Here is a 14,208-nt window from a genome sequence, read left to right on the forward strand (position 1 = left end):
ATATATATATATATACTATATATATAGATATATATATGATATATATATATATATATATATATATATATATATATATAAGTATTGATTATTTCACAAACATGTTTAAACCCTCACCAAAAGCGGGGGGGGGGGGCGGGGCTTTCCAGGAACGCACCAAGTCGATTAAAATGTTAGTCCGTCAGTTTGTCAGAAGCACACTTCCTATATCTTTGACGGACTTCACATGTTTGTAGGGTACCAACATTTCAAATATGTATGAATGATTCGCAGTCATATGCAATTATTACACAAATACGTGTGCATCCGGCCTTTGTAATAGAACATCGAAAAATGGACCAAAGTGTGACCCAGAAAGAGAGAGTAGAGGAAGGGAGAGAGAGGTATCACATTAGTTAAAACGCGATTGTTTAACTGTAAAAACAATAATTGTCAATTACCCTTCTGATGTGAAACTTGGAATGAATTTACCTCAACATATTAAACCTTGCTCAAAGGTTGATCTTATTTCACTCTTAAATTAGCCAATTAAATGTTAAGGTATTCATATTATGTATTTATTCGGTTCTACTGACTTGAATGTTCTCAATCTTTCCATCGACTATAGAGAAGGATCAAAACAGCTATTAGACAGCTACGCCGTAGACACGCGTATTCTACCACTGCCCGCGACTATTTTTTTGTATACAAAGAAGGAAGATAAGTGTGAGTTTCTCTACAACAAACCATCAGAGGAGCCTTATGTTGTGGAAGAAGCTCCGAAAATTCCATAACGTTCTTCAGTAACAAGCGCGTGCATAAACGCGCATTATCCCAAACGTTTGACACGTATAGCATTTTTTTATTATGCTGCAAAGAAAACCGCATTAGTTTTCTTTTTAAATTTGAATTCATTAAAAAGCTTAAAGGGATCTTTTCACGCTTTGGTAAATTGACAAAATTGAAAAAAGTTGTTTCAGATTCGTAAGTTTTCGTTTTAGTTATGATATTTTTGAGGAAACAGTAATACTGAACATTAACCATGCTCTAATATAGCCATTATATGCATCTTTTGACGATTTTAAAACCTAAAAATTATAAAGCGTTGCAACGCGAAACGATTGAATAATTTGGAGAGTTCTGTTTTTGTCGTTAAATTTTGTGAAACTACGAAGATTGCTTATATAAGGTATAAAATACGTCACGAATGTGTACTCGGCGGAATAGCTCAGTAGGCTAAAGCGTTTTTACTACAGGACTCTGGCAGGACTCCAGGGGTCACTGGTTCGAAACCTGCTCCGGGCAATGTTCTTTTCCTTTTTTTATTTTTTTTCTTGATTTTTTACTGGAGCTTTTACGATCCAATGTTTACATTTATCAATATAAAGCATTTAATGAATAAGTTAAAAAATGCCAAAATCTGTGAAAAGGCCCCTTTAAAGTATGGTTTATATTGCATTTATTTTGAATGTATTAGCATTATTGCTTTACCGTGTTTAGCAATATGTATAACGACATTAATTTATGTTCAGATGGTTGTTACAAACACCTCGTGGTTTAATTCAGACACATCTTAACCAATGGTTATTACCGGATTAACAAACACTTAGCTGGAAGTCGTTTTGTAAAGACATTATTGATTATTATTGTACTCATGATTCTAATGATGAAGCTCGAAACGAAGATGATGATGATGATGCAAAGATTATTATTATGATTGTGATGATGATAATGGTGGTGATGATGAAGATAATGCTGCTGCTGCTTCTGCTGCTGCTGTTGATACTGATTAGGATGAGGACGATGATGTTGATGTTTGTGATGGTTGTTCAATGTCTATTTGAAATACAAGACAGCACATATTATGGCTGATAAAATTTTGTACTTCTAATTTATGGTTGAATCATGCTATTTTAAATTATATTAATGTAATATTCGTGACCGTGTCCATCTTGTTTGTTTTTATCGGGCCGCTTTTTATAAATCGATATTTTTTTTAATTAAATTTGTAAGAAGGTACATGTCTAGGACACGGTCCAATCCAGATCCTATCCCCAAAAACGTGCTTATGCTCTTCAGAGACAATATTCCTAATTTTCAATTTGCAGAATGTTTGAGACAATTACATCTAAGTCAGTTTGAAAATGTTTAAATCGAGATTGATTCTTTAATGAAGACAATGTGACTTGCCCTGAAGTGCGCCATTTTATCATATCTTCCTGTAACTTTATCATACTGTTCGTTACTTAGTTTCGGTGACGTTTGCTACCATATGAACTGCGATACGGTCGATATGTAAGCATTTCGTCAGCGGTTTTCAGCCACACTTTATCAAGCCTTGATAAAACTGTATCAGAATATTCGTCCCCTTTATATCATGTTCTATTTTGAAACATGATAGAAAAATCTAAGCGTACATGTCGAATAATGTATGAACCGTGTAAACAGTTTAATGCAATTTAGTCTTTCCGATCTTATGAGTTTAAAATGGTCGTTTTAAAACATATTTGCGAAATAAGAAACTTGGTCCTCTGAGGCTAAAACGTGATTGTTAAAAAATAAAGATGGCATTTACATTTTGGCGTGATTATGTAAATCCAGTTTTAGAGCAATTAGAACTTTTGTCAGAATATTGAAATGCTGAAATCTTGGACACATTTATACTGGGTTATCTGAAATAAATATGAAGAACGAAAGATCAATTGAGTGCTTGATTGTCGCTATCAAATCGAGGTTAAGTTAACTACAAGGACGGCTGAATTATAAATTTAGGTGATCATTAATATTTTATGAGTTCAATTGTGGTTTAAAAAAGGTTTTGTGTTGTAAATTATACAAACAGGTATTAAGGTGATAGATAAAGAACAATCGTGGACCGCCTCTTTCATAGTTTTAATTATTAGGTTTAAGTGGTTCTTTACAAAAGTATCTGGCAATATTTTTGGGCATCCAACGAGCAGTTTCAGATGACAAATTGCTGGAAAAAAAATATTTGCGAAATTTAATTTTAAGAAGGTCTATACTGCAGAAATATGCATTGCATCGTATAGACGGCACCCTGTACAACGCTTCGACGAAACCGGTCACGTTAATGCATTGACACGCCAACATGTATGCGGTTTCACAACGCATATATAGATCGGTATTTAAACAGCAAATAATGGCAAAACATGCATTTATGTCATTAAAACTGCTATATCTACGAAAACTATTCAATAAACTAGTCAATAATTAGTACTTATATGCCCGTCTCAAATATTTCGTTTAAACGTTTTATATAGTGGCAAATATATAAAGAAATGTTTACCATATTTGATCAAGATGAGCGGTGGTGTTCTATGGCGATATATATGCGTTCAAAGTAAACCAAGTGACGAATCCAAGCGTATAAACCAAACCTTTCTTATACTATTTTAAAAATATCTTAGACACCTTACAGTATATGTGTTCTTAAATTTATACTATTCTGATATCCAGTCCTCGTCACGCTCTCCTTACTATGTAAAGGTAATGTACTTTCTCTTCCAAGTAATCAGCTATTGGACTTTACACAATAGATTCGAACGGTTTCCGCTATCTCCGACGCTCTACTTTAATGAAACAGGCTAAAGTTAGTTTAAATTTGTAACTGTTGTGATAAGACATTACTGTCAAGTTGAATAGCGTCCATTATTCGTCTATGAAAAGCAGGGCTTATTTACATTTATTGCCTATATTGAGGTATACCATACAGGAGCTATGACCTTCAAATGCAATTGTCAAATTTTAAGCATTGTTAATTGGTTCCAAAGCTAGTAAATTTGCATTAAACAGAACAGAACAGTACTTAATTTGTTTTCACTGGTTACAAGACAATAACATTTTGTAATAACATGTAAGCGTATATGTTAGAGAATTACACAAACATCAAACACAAAGAAGTATATACTAAACATCATATTAAATCATGTGGGAAGGTGGTTGTTGTGTGAAAATTGTCCAGTAGAAATGCAGTAACATAGTGGTTGTTTAAAGTAACATTAATACTCAAAATAAACGAATATTTCGCAAAATATAAGAAGTTAACTCATAAAAAATCAGGTGTTCCTTATATCAATAGGCACAATTTCAACGCAAGATGTGGTTATATTTGTTGTTCTTCGAGATATTATCTTGCGGTAGGGGAACTTTATGGCGATTAAATAGTTCGGTAAAGTCAATACATTTTATACGCTAATATGTGCACAGCCCTTTATGCTGCCCCTGTGCTGTTGGAATGGTCATGCGGAGCGAGAACAGACATTTCATTGGCGGGCGTGTAATATAAACATGGCGAGGCAGTGTAGCTTTAAATTTCATTTATGGTTTGAGTTGGACTGTCTGTCAACGATTTAGAGCGGAATTTTAATAATCACAATTAAATTATTTCGTGCGTCATAGCGAGGTCAGTTTTATATTTAAATATGGGTCACTAATTCTAAAGCATTAACGGTATACTTCTCAAAGGAAATAATGTGTCTCAAGGTATGCAACTATTTTATATTTAATCTAGAGCACTGAAAGGCATTGATTACGTGTTTCATAAATAAAGCTAGCTTTGTTTTTAAGTGTGACAGTATTGTTACTGCCAATTAAAGCCCGGGATTTAATGATGTTTGGGCAGAGCGGACAATAAGAAGGGATTAATTTTGTTCTCTTTTCTCTGAAGTAAGGACATAATAAACGGTAATGAGGTATTTACATTTTATCTTAATTTTAATATAATGTTGAACATATCTTGACATGAACAAGAATGTAATGATTATTCAGCATTTGCTTACAACAGTATTATAGGACAGTCTGTTTGTTTTCTTTTTTAAGCACACCTCCTAAGAATCGATAATCTACCAATATCGAATTAGGATCACACTACATTCAGTTTCATTTGCGTTATGTATTTCAAATAATTATAAGAAATAAGGCATGTATACTTAAAGACTGAATGAAAGAAAGAATATGAAACATATGAATACGTTACATACTTATTTAACGAGTATTTTTTCTTCTTAGAAAATAAAACGTAATACTCCGTTCGCATCGGATATTATACGTCCACAAAAACCCAAATGATCAAGAAAAATGCAACAAATAGGAAAATATACGATATGGGCACCATGTGGGATGTATATTATATTTGTCTACCCACATCAGGCAAATATAACACAAAGGAAACAAAAACACGTATGTTTCTAACACATTTGGCCATTGTGTCCCCGTAAGCCATCACATTTTGGCACTATGTAACCTTCATCCGGGTGTATTATCTGAGTAATAATAACCAATTTCCCCCATATTGATCCATGTGCATGTGTTACGGAATACCGTTATGGCCATCGTGGTTACACATTAAAATCAAGAGAAGGCAATGCGATAGTGGGATAGTACGATGGCGACAATGCGATAGTATGATGGCGACAATTCGATAGTACGATGGTGACAATGCGACAACGCGATAGTACGATGGCAAAATGCGATAGTCATCATACTGTCGTCATCGTATTATCGTATTGTCGCCATCGCATTGTTGCACTGCCGCATGTTCGTCATCGTACTGTCGCATTGTCGCATCGTCGCCACCGTACTATCGCATTGTCAACATCGTATTATCGCACTGTCGTCATCGTAGTATCGCACTATCGCATTGTCGCCATCGTACTTTCGCATTGTTGACTATCGCCTTCCGGTACACAAACTGTCCTTATTGCAAAAACAAAATAGATGACAATATAGAGATGTTCTTTGAAAGAGGTTACAGGTATAATCAAGTCAAATTCTTATTAAGTTATAGATTTGGTATTGATGTAAGGTATGCCGAACTGTAAAGTATTTTTAAAAGTGGCTCCATCATGGAAAAATTAGGGCTGCAACGAATCCAAAAAAAAATAATTCGGATCCGAATCCGAATCCAAATATGGTTTCTTACAGTTTTTCGGATCCGGATCCATCAGATAAGAGAAAATGAGAATTTTCTGTCTTAATTTAGGAAATCAATGTTTTAGAAGTATGATTTAACTGAAAAAACATTAAACATTTAACAAAAAACACAACAAAGTTCTTGTTTAACATTGTAGCAATGTCAGAATAAAACGAAACCTTAACATTTATTCACTTAATAGTTTGCTCGTTAGCATACACTTTTCACTGTTCATACAGTTTGGTGTTTGTTTTCACAAAAATTAACGTATCAACATTGCCCGGGTCCAGGCAAGCCCCATGAGCACTGACGATGTCTCCTGCTGTGGAGAAGATTCTCTCACTGGGCACTGAGTTTCCATGCATCAAAAGATAGCATGTAAACTTAGTATATGACAACAGATGCTTTCAATACATTACAAAATACATGACGCAGGAACACAAATTGACAGATCGCGAAATTATGTAAAATTTACCTGAATTACATTCCAGCCACTCTGGATCCACAACCGTTGTTTTTGAATACAACTCAGAAAGACAATAAGGATTGAAAACTTACTTATTGCCATTAGGAATTGCATTTGTAATGTGTAAATCCTCCATGATTTCGAATTAGCTTTACTTTCGGGGCTCATTACGGAATGTCCAATGACACTCTTATACAATAAAAGCCGAAGGATCTCGAATGATCTGCCATTTGACTGTCACACGTCAATAAATATCGACTATTATACGTATCTTTTATCTTTTAAACAGAACCCGTCGGTATAAAAAATGATACTCGTGAACACAGCGCTTGATTACATACAACGCACGCCGGGTATGCGAATACTTCGTTTACGGATGGCACTTCACTAACAGAGAACAACAAACGCCACGCGCTAGAGGTAAGTTCCTCTGTTTTATTTAAAGTTATATCCTAAAGATTAGTTTTTAAGACAAGACACATGGTCGAGTTGATAAATGGTGTATCCTTTTGTATTGGGAATACACAATTTCACGGAAGAATGGTACAGTTTTGCCCAAAAAATAGAAAATTCGATCTGAAAACAGCATAAACTGGATGAACAGTAAACATTTTAACAAAATAAAACTACTTAGAATTATTGCAAGAAATTGTTTGCTATTCCAGCATGTAGAGTAATCACTGTGCTTCAAATACTGTAATTTTGATAGTATTCAATGAAATATAAACAAAGATAGTGCATTTTGTAATAGGTGGCATACATAAAGTTGCAGCCACTTTGTTTACCGATAAAGGGCACTTCAGATTACGGAGACTTTCAACAAAGCGGGCACTCTAATAACTGAGTTTTATCTTCTACCTCAAATGCATTTATTTATATTATGGCTATTCATACGAAACATTTTTAAAATATATTTTTCAAAAATCACATTACTATTAATTTATACTATGTTTATTATAATTGCAATTTTCAAATAAGATAATATTTATTATTAAATAAATGTGTACGGATAATGCGGATCAACACAATCGTGTTTAATTTTACTTATAGCAGGGCTCTAGATAACGGTAGTGAAGGGGTCTTTATGACGCAAATACACATTTGTTCTTCATAAAATCCTATGTCGGTTGTGCTTATTTGAATCGTTATGCGTAGCAACAAAATTAAAAAGAGAATGGTAAAACTCCCTGTATTTTGAGCCCTGCTTATAGGGAGCACTTCCCTTTACGCAACGCTAACGTTTGCTCGAAGTGCGATTCACCTGACCCTAAATCACTGTATTGGTTGAGTTTTAAGAATCACGGTTAAAATTAGATCGTAAAAACAACTGATTCTGGAAAAAAAGGAATGCGTACATAAAATGTTTAAATGTCATATTATGGAGTCAGTACTTAGTATACCCACACAAACGAAGTTTAGGGTGCTATATTGGATAGAACTTCATATGCAGCATGTGTTGTGTTTATATTAAAACAAAGACGGATATGCATAATTTTTACACCACTATCGTGTGATTAAATCAACCCCGCCCGTTCTTTTATTGCTATTTTCGTTTATTGACATTGACCCAAAAAGTTCCAATAGAATTTCGAACCTGCATCGCTGCTGATATTAATCTCTGAGAGGCAGTTTAAGCAGAGTGATTATTCATGACATGCTATCTAATATAAAAGTAAATAGCCTTAGTACCTTCATTTGGACATAAAGATAAATGCTTTAGATCAACCGCTTAGAACGTAATTTAAAATATATGGCCATGTAGATTTTACTCATTAGACATATCCAATTTGTTTAACATTTATCTTTCACATTTATACCAAATCATAATCATATTTCAAAGGGATAAGAACACGCTTCGGTTATTCGTTTTTTATTTGCGTACTAAGTACATACATTTTTATTTATTGCCTGCTTACTTTAACAGTATTCCACAGCGAATTCTGCATTTTTGATTCACAAAAAACGAGTGTGTTATATCTGGAAAAAAGTGTCTAGATGTCGGGAAACGAAGTGCCATTGTTTTTTAGATGATCGGTAAACGAAGTGCAGATGAAAAATGTGCATGCGACTCTTAAAACATTTGAATTTTCTCAAATACATTAGTAAACTAAAATGTAACATGTTGTAACATTACTGGATATATTGATCTTTTATTTCGAATAGTAAGCACGTTCTTAATTATTTCCAAGTATGTTTATTTTGTTTAAATATGTACTGATCATTCAATTCATGCTGATTATCGATGGAATTTCATCGTTTTTTTTTAAATAATTCACCGTTTTTCCGCGAATTTCTTTCTTCGCAATACGAAGTGCTATACCATTAATCACCCAAACAATGTTCTGTGTCTAAAAACCAAATAAACAGAACATAAATACAAAAAAACTGAAGAACTTACCTCTCGCGCGTGGCGTTTGTTGTTCTCTGTAAGTGAAGTGCCATCCGTAAACGAAGTATTCGCATACCCGGCGTGCAACGATGAAAATAAATATTCGGAACCGAAATTTCCAGGGGTGGATCCTTACCCGCGAATCTGAAGTTGGATCCGATATCATCAGATATTTCGGGTACCCGTTGCAGCCCTAGAAAAAATGCGATGTGCGCATGTGTACCGTAAGGCGATAGACGACAATGCGACAGTACAATGACGACAATGTGACAGTGTGACAATACGATGGCGACAGTGCGATAGTACGAAGGCGACAATGCGATAATACGATGACGACAGTACGATAACGCGATAGTACGATGGTGACAATGCGATGATACGATGGCGACAGTGCGATATGACTATCGCATAGTCGCCATCGTACTATCGCGTTGTCGTACTGTCGTCATCGTATAATCGCATTGTCGCCATCGTACTATCGCACTGTCGCCATCGTATTGTCGCACTGTCGCATTGTCGCCATCGTACTGTCGCACTGTCGCCATCGTACTATCGCATTGTCGCCATCGTACTTTCGCATTGTCGCCATCGTACTATCGCATTGTCGCCATCGTTCTATCGCACTATCGCAATGTCGCCCTCTGAATTTTAATGTGTTTCCACGACGTCCCTAACGGTATTCCGGTATGTGATGACTATATCCAAACCACATGGATCCAAGCTAAGCAAGTCTTTATGGGTTCAAATAAAAAGTCCAAAGGGGCACAAAACACATAGAACTACGTCGGGTCAAGCCAGAAAGCATATTTACAATGGATATGCCCTAGAACGGGTTCCAACATAAATACACGTAAAGGACCAGAAGGAACAACCCCATATAATGCCCGTGGTATGGCATTGCATAAGTCTATATGTGTTCCATCACGAAGAAAACAATTAAAATCAAAGCGTCGTAGGCGCTGAAGGCTTGGGGCTAGATTTAGGGTGCCTGGAAAGAAGTGTAGTGACTAAACTGAAGTAAATGTAAACGGATCCACGCTATATATTTTGCTGCCAGATACAGTGTTCATGTATGCTGATGTTATGAAGTTGAAGGTTTAATATGTTACTCGTGCTTAATATGTCTATCTAGTTTTAAACACTTTGACCTTTAAGCTAAGGTCATTCAATGGTCAAGGTCATCATAAAATAGGTCAGTGGGAAGGTCGTGTCCAAAGGGGAGTTATGGACAAAAATAAAGTAAATCCAATCATGAACCACAAAGTTATGGTGAATGTTAAGTTATTGGGTGCTTTGACTTTTGAGTTCAAGGGCCAAGGTCATCAAGAAATATGTCCATGGGAATGTGTTGATCAAAGAAGAGTTGTGTACAGATATCAAGTGAAAAAAATATTCTGTACAGTAGTATGGAAGTTATGGCAAAAGTATAATTTTTCGGACAGACAGTTCAGAAACCATATGCCTGCCTTCGGGGCATAAAAACAATATATGTATGAAAAAGTTTAAATTAAATATTAGATTTATGGTTGTATTTTACAGACAAACATTTTCAAGAGATGAAGAGGAAGATTCATAAGTAAGGCTAGGTTTCTTTAACTGAAGTGTTGATCGGATGTCAAGCTTCTCATTTATACTCTTGACAAGCAGTATCAAGTGTTGACAAGAGCACTGCCAACGGGTGCAGGACGCTGGAATACAAGTGCTTGACACAGACTAAGTTTCAAATTCAAAAGAGGAATAGTTTCCTCATGTCAATAGAAGTAGGTCATCACATAATCAATCTACTAGAGTGTTGAATTTCAAGTTGAAAGCTTTTAATGATTGAGAAATTGAAGTCGGAAAAGGGGAATAACTCTTACAAAATGGTGAATAGTTGTCTTCTGTTGTCAGTAGATGAAGGTGTTGATATTCTACAAGTGCATAGACTTCGAAGTTGAAAGCCTCGATAGTGTTTGAGAAATTGTAAGTCGGTAATAACTAGTAAAATATGAAGGATAAAGTTATGTGCTTTTGTCAGAAGTTGCATGTCATCATATTATATAAGTATGCAGACTGTCAAGTTGAAAGGTTGGACATTGTTTGAGAAAATTAAGTTTTTTGTTGAGAATTTGACAATATTTCTATGTACTAAGTCAAAACAAGGGCAGATAATTCCATAAATATAGGTCACATGGTAACCAGCCTTGTCAGTATGGACTTAACAGGCGAAATTGAGCAAGTATTGTAAGTTTGAAGAGGATATCTTTGATAGTCTTTGCGGAAATTGACATTTACAGACAACTAAACAAATGCGAACACCGACTACCTGGCTATGACAATAGCTCTTGTTTTGTTCTAAAAGTCGAGCTAAACAGGGAGATATTAATTAAGTTATGTGTGACTGGTAGACTTTTTTCAGTCAATATAATGACAATGATGGCATTTTGAAAGGAAAGTGCTAATGATAATGAAATGTTTGAAAATGGTTTTGAGATCAATCTGAAGGCAGGGCAAAGTTACCAATACCATCGTAATAAATGAACAAGTACTTAGTGCTGAGATCAATTTAATGAACACAATGTATCAACAACCTGTAGAACATTGAAGGTAATTGTTTTTAACATCAAAGCTTAATATAACTTGACATAATGAACTATAATCTAATAATCTAGCTCTACAAAATGATTTTAAAATGTTTGGAACAAGAATGGTATCATGCAATTCTCGTCCTTTTGTGAATAAACATATGTACTGTAAATGTACAAGGGCTAAATAACAAAGACAAATGCACTAAAAGTTTCAAATGGTTAGACAAAAAAAAGTAATATATGTCTTTTTTATACAGGAAAGTCACATAAAACATACCTTAGCAAAAACATTGAAAAGTGGTTGGGACGGAGATATTTATCTTAGCGGACAACATACAAATAAACAAGGCATCGCTTATCTGAGTAAAAGTCATACAGGAATAACAGTGGATTACTTGAACGAAATAATGAATGGCAGACAAGCAAGTATAGATATAAAAATACACGAAAAACAATTAACATTAATGAACGTTTACGGTCCGAACATAGATGAATCCAAATGTTATCATAAATAACCAAGATAAGAACATTTTAGTCGGAGAGGATTTCAATAATGTTCTGAACCCATAATTAGAAATAAAAGAAATGGAAATATTTATACTCACTCCAAAAAAAGGAACATTTTGAACAACATAATTGAAAACTACAATTTGATAGACATAAGGCATACAGTTAATCATAATGAAAGAAAATTCACCTGGCACTCAAACACAAAACCAGCAATATTTTGGAGATAAGATTTTTAAATATGCGAGTCTATTTGCAACATTATCGACACATGCAACATAAAACCAGGATTTATGACTGATCACTCGATAGTTGAACTTTAACTGCATGAAATACAATCTGAAAGAGGCCCAAGGTACTTTAAAAGTTAATAATAGCTTCTGAAAAGATACACAATATCAAACACAAATATAACAGGTAATAACCAATACAGTTTAAGATAACAAAGATGCAAATCCAAACACCTTATGGGAAATAATTAAAGCAAAGATACTTAACACAACAATAAGATGCACGCCATTTAAAACAAGAGGGCCGTTAGGCCCTAAGGCGCTCACCTGAGAGCAAAAGGAACTAGACTATTCTGGACAAATTCAAGCTGATTCATTAAGATTAGACCAAAAAAGTGACTTTCAACATGTTTTTTTTTATATTTGACCTAGCGACCTCGTTTTAAAGCTCATATGACCCAGTTTCATTCTTCGCTAAGTTTTTATTGGGACAAAATAATGTTTTGACCAAGTTTCATGTAGATTGGCCAATAAATAAGGCTAATATAGCGTCAACAAGTTTTCACTAAAGCCATATAAGGACAACTGCCCCCCCCCGGGGGCAATATTTTTCAACGAATCATGACCATTTTCAAACTCAACTGAGCTATTGTTAGAACAAATGTTCTGATGAAGTTTCATAAAGATTGGATAATTAGTGTGCCTTCTAGTGTAAACATTACTAAATAGCCTTATCGTGAAAAATGCCACGCCCCCTTGCGGCCATGTTTTTAAACGGACCTCAACCATTTTCGATCTGAGCCCAGATATCATTAGTACAAATATTCTGACCAAGTTTCATAGGCATTGGACCACAAATGTGACTTCTAGCGTTATAACAAGGTTTTACTATAGCCATGTAAGGAAAACTGGCCCGCCCCCTGGCAGCCATGTTTTTCAACAGACCAGAACCATTTTCAAACTCATCCGAGATATGGTCTGAAGAAATGTTCTGACTAAGTTTCATGAAGATTGGACAATAAATATGACATCTAGAGTGTTAAAAAGGTTTTACTATACACTAAAGCTATATAAGGAAAACTGCCACGACCACTGGCGGCCATTTTTTTCATTCAACTGGAACCATTTTCGAACTCGTTTAAGATTTTATTGGGAAACATGTTCTGACGGACTAAAAATGTGACTTCTAGAATGTTAACAAGGTTTTACTGTAGCCATTTAAGGAAAAACTGCCACGCCACCTGGCAGCTATGTTTTTCAACCAACCGGAACCATATTCGAACTCGTCCAAGATATCATAAGAACAAATGTTCTGACTAAGTTTCATGAAGATTGGACAATGAATTTGACTTCTACAGTGTGAACAAGTTTTACTATAGCCATAATAGGAAAACTGCCCCGTCCCCTGGCGGCCATGTTTTTCTTCAAACCGGAACCATTTTTGAACTTGTCAAAGATTTTATTGGGACACATGTTCTGACCAAGTTTCATGATGATTGGAAAAAAAATGTAACTTCTAGAGTCTTAACAAGGTTTTACAATAGCCATATTAGAATAACTGCCACGCCCCCTGGCACCCAGGTTTTTCAACAACAAGAAGCATTTTCGAACTCGTCCAAGATATTAATGGGCACATGTTCTGACCAAGTTTCATGAAGATTGGACAATAAATGTGACCTCTAAAGTGTTAACAAGGTAAATGTTGACGCTGCACGACAGACAACGCACAAAAGGCGATCATAAAAGCTCACCATGAGCACGTTGTGCTCAGGTAAGCTAAAAAAAAAAGAAACACACAAACTTGAAAATGAAGCCATAAAAGTCATTGAAGCACTTGAAAAACAGATGCATAAAAGAAATTATACCACCGCCATTGAAGAAGGAAATTCTTACAAAACAAGGGCTGTTTGTAAAACATGCATGCCCCCCTATATGGGCTATAAGTTGTAGTAGCAGCCATTGTGTAAAAACGTTTTTTGTCATTGTGAACGGTGGTGGTGGTGGTGGTGGTGTAGTGGTGGTGTAGTGGTGGTGTAGTGGTGGTGGTGGTGGTGTAGTGGTGTAGTAGTAGTAGTAGTAGTAGTAGTAGTAGTAGTAGTAGTAGTAGTAGTAGTAGTAGTAGTAGTAGTAGTAGAAGTAGT

Source organism: Dreissena polymorpha, chromosome 12, assembly GCF_020536995.1.
Source record: "Dreissena polymorpha isolate Duluth1 chromosome 12, UMN_Dpol_1.0, whole genome shotgun sequence".
Classification (NCBI taxonomy): Eukaryota; Metazoa; Mollusca; class Bivalvia; order Myida; family Dreissenidae; genus Dreissena; species Dreissena polymorpha.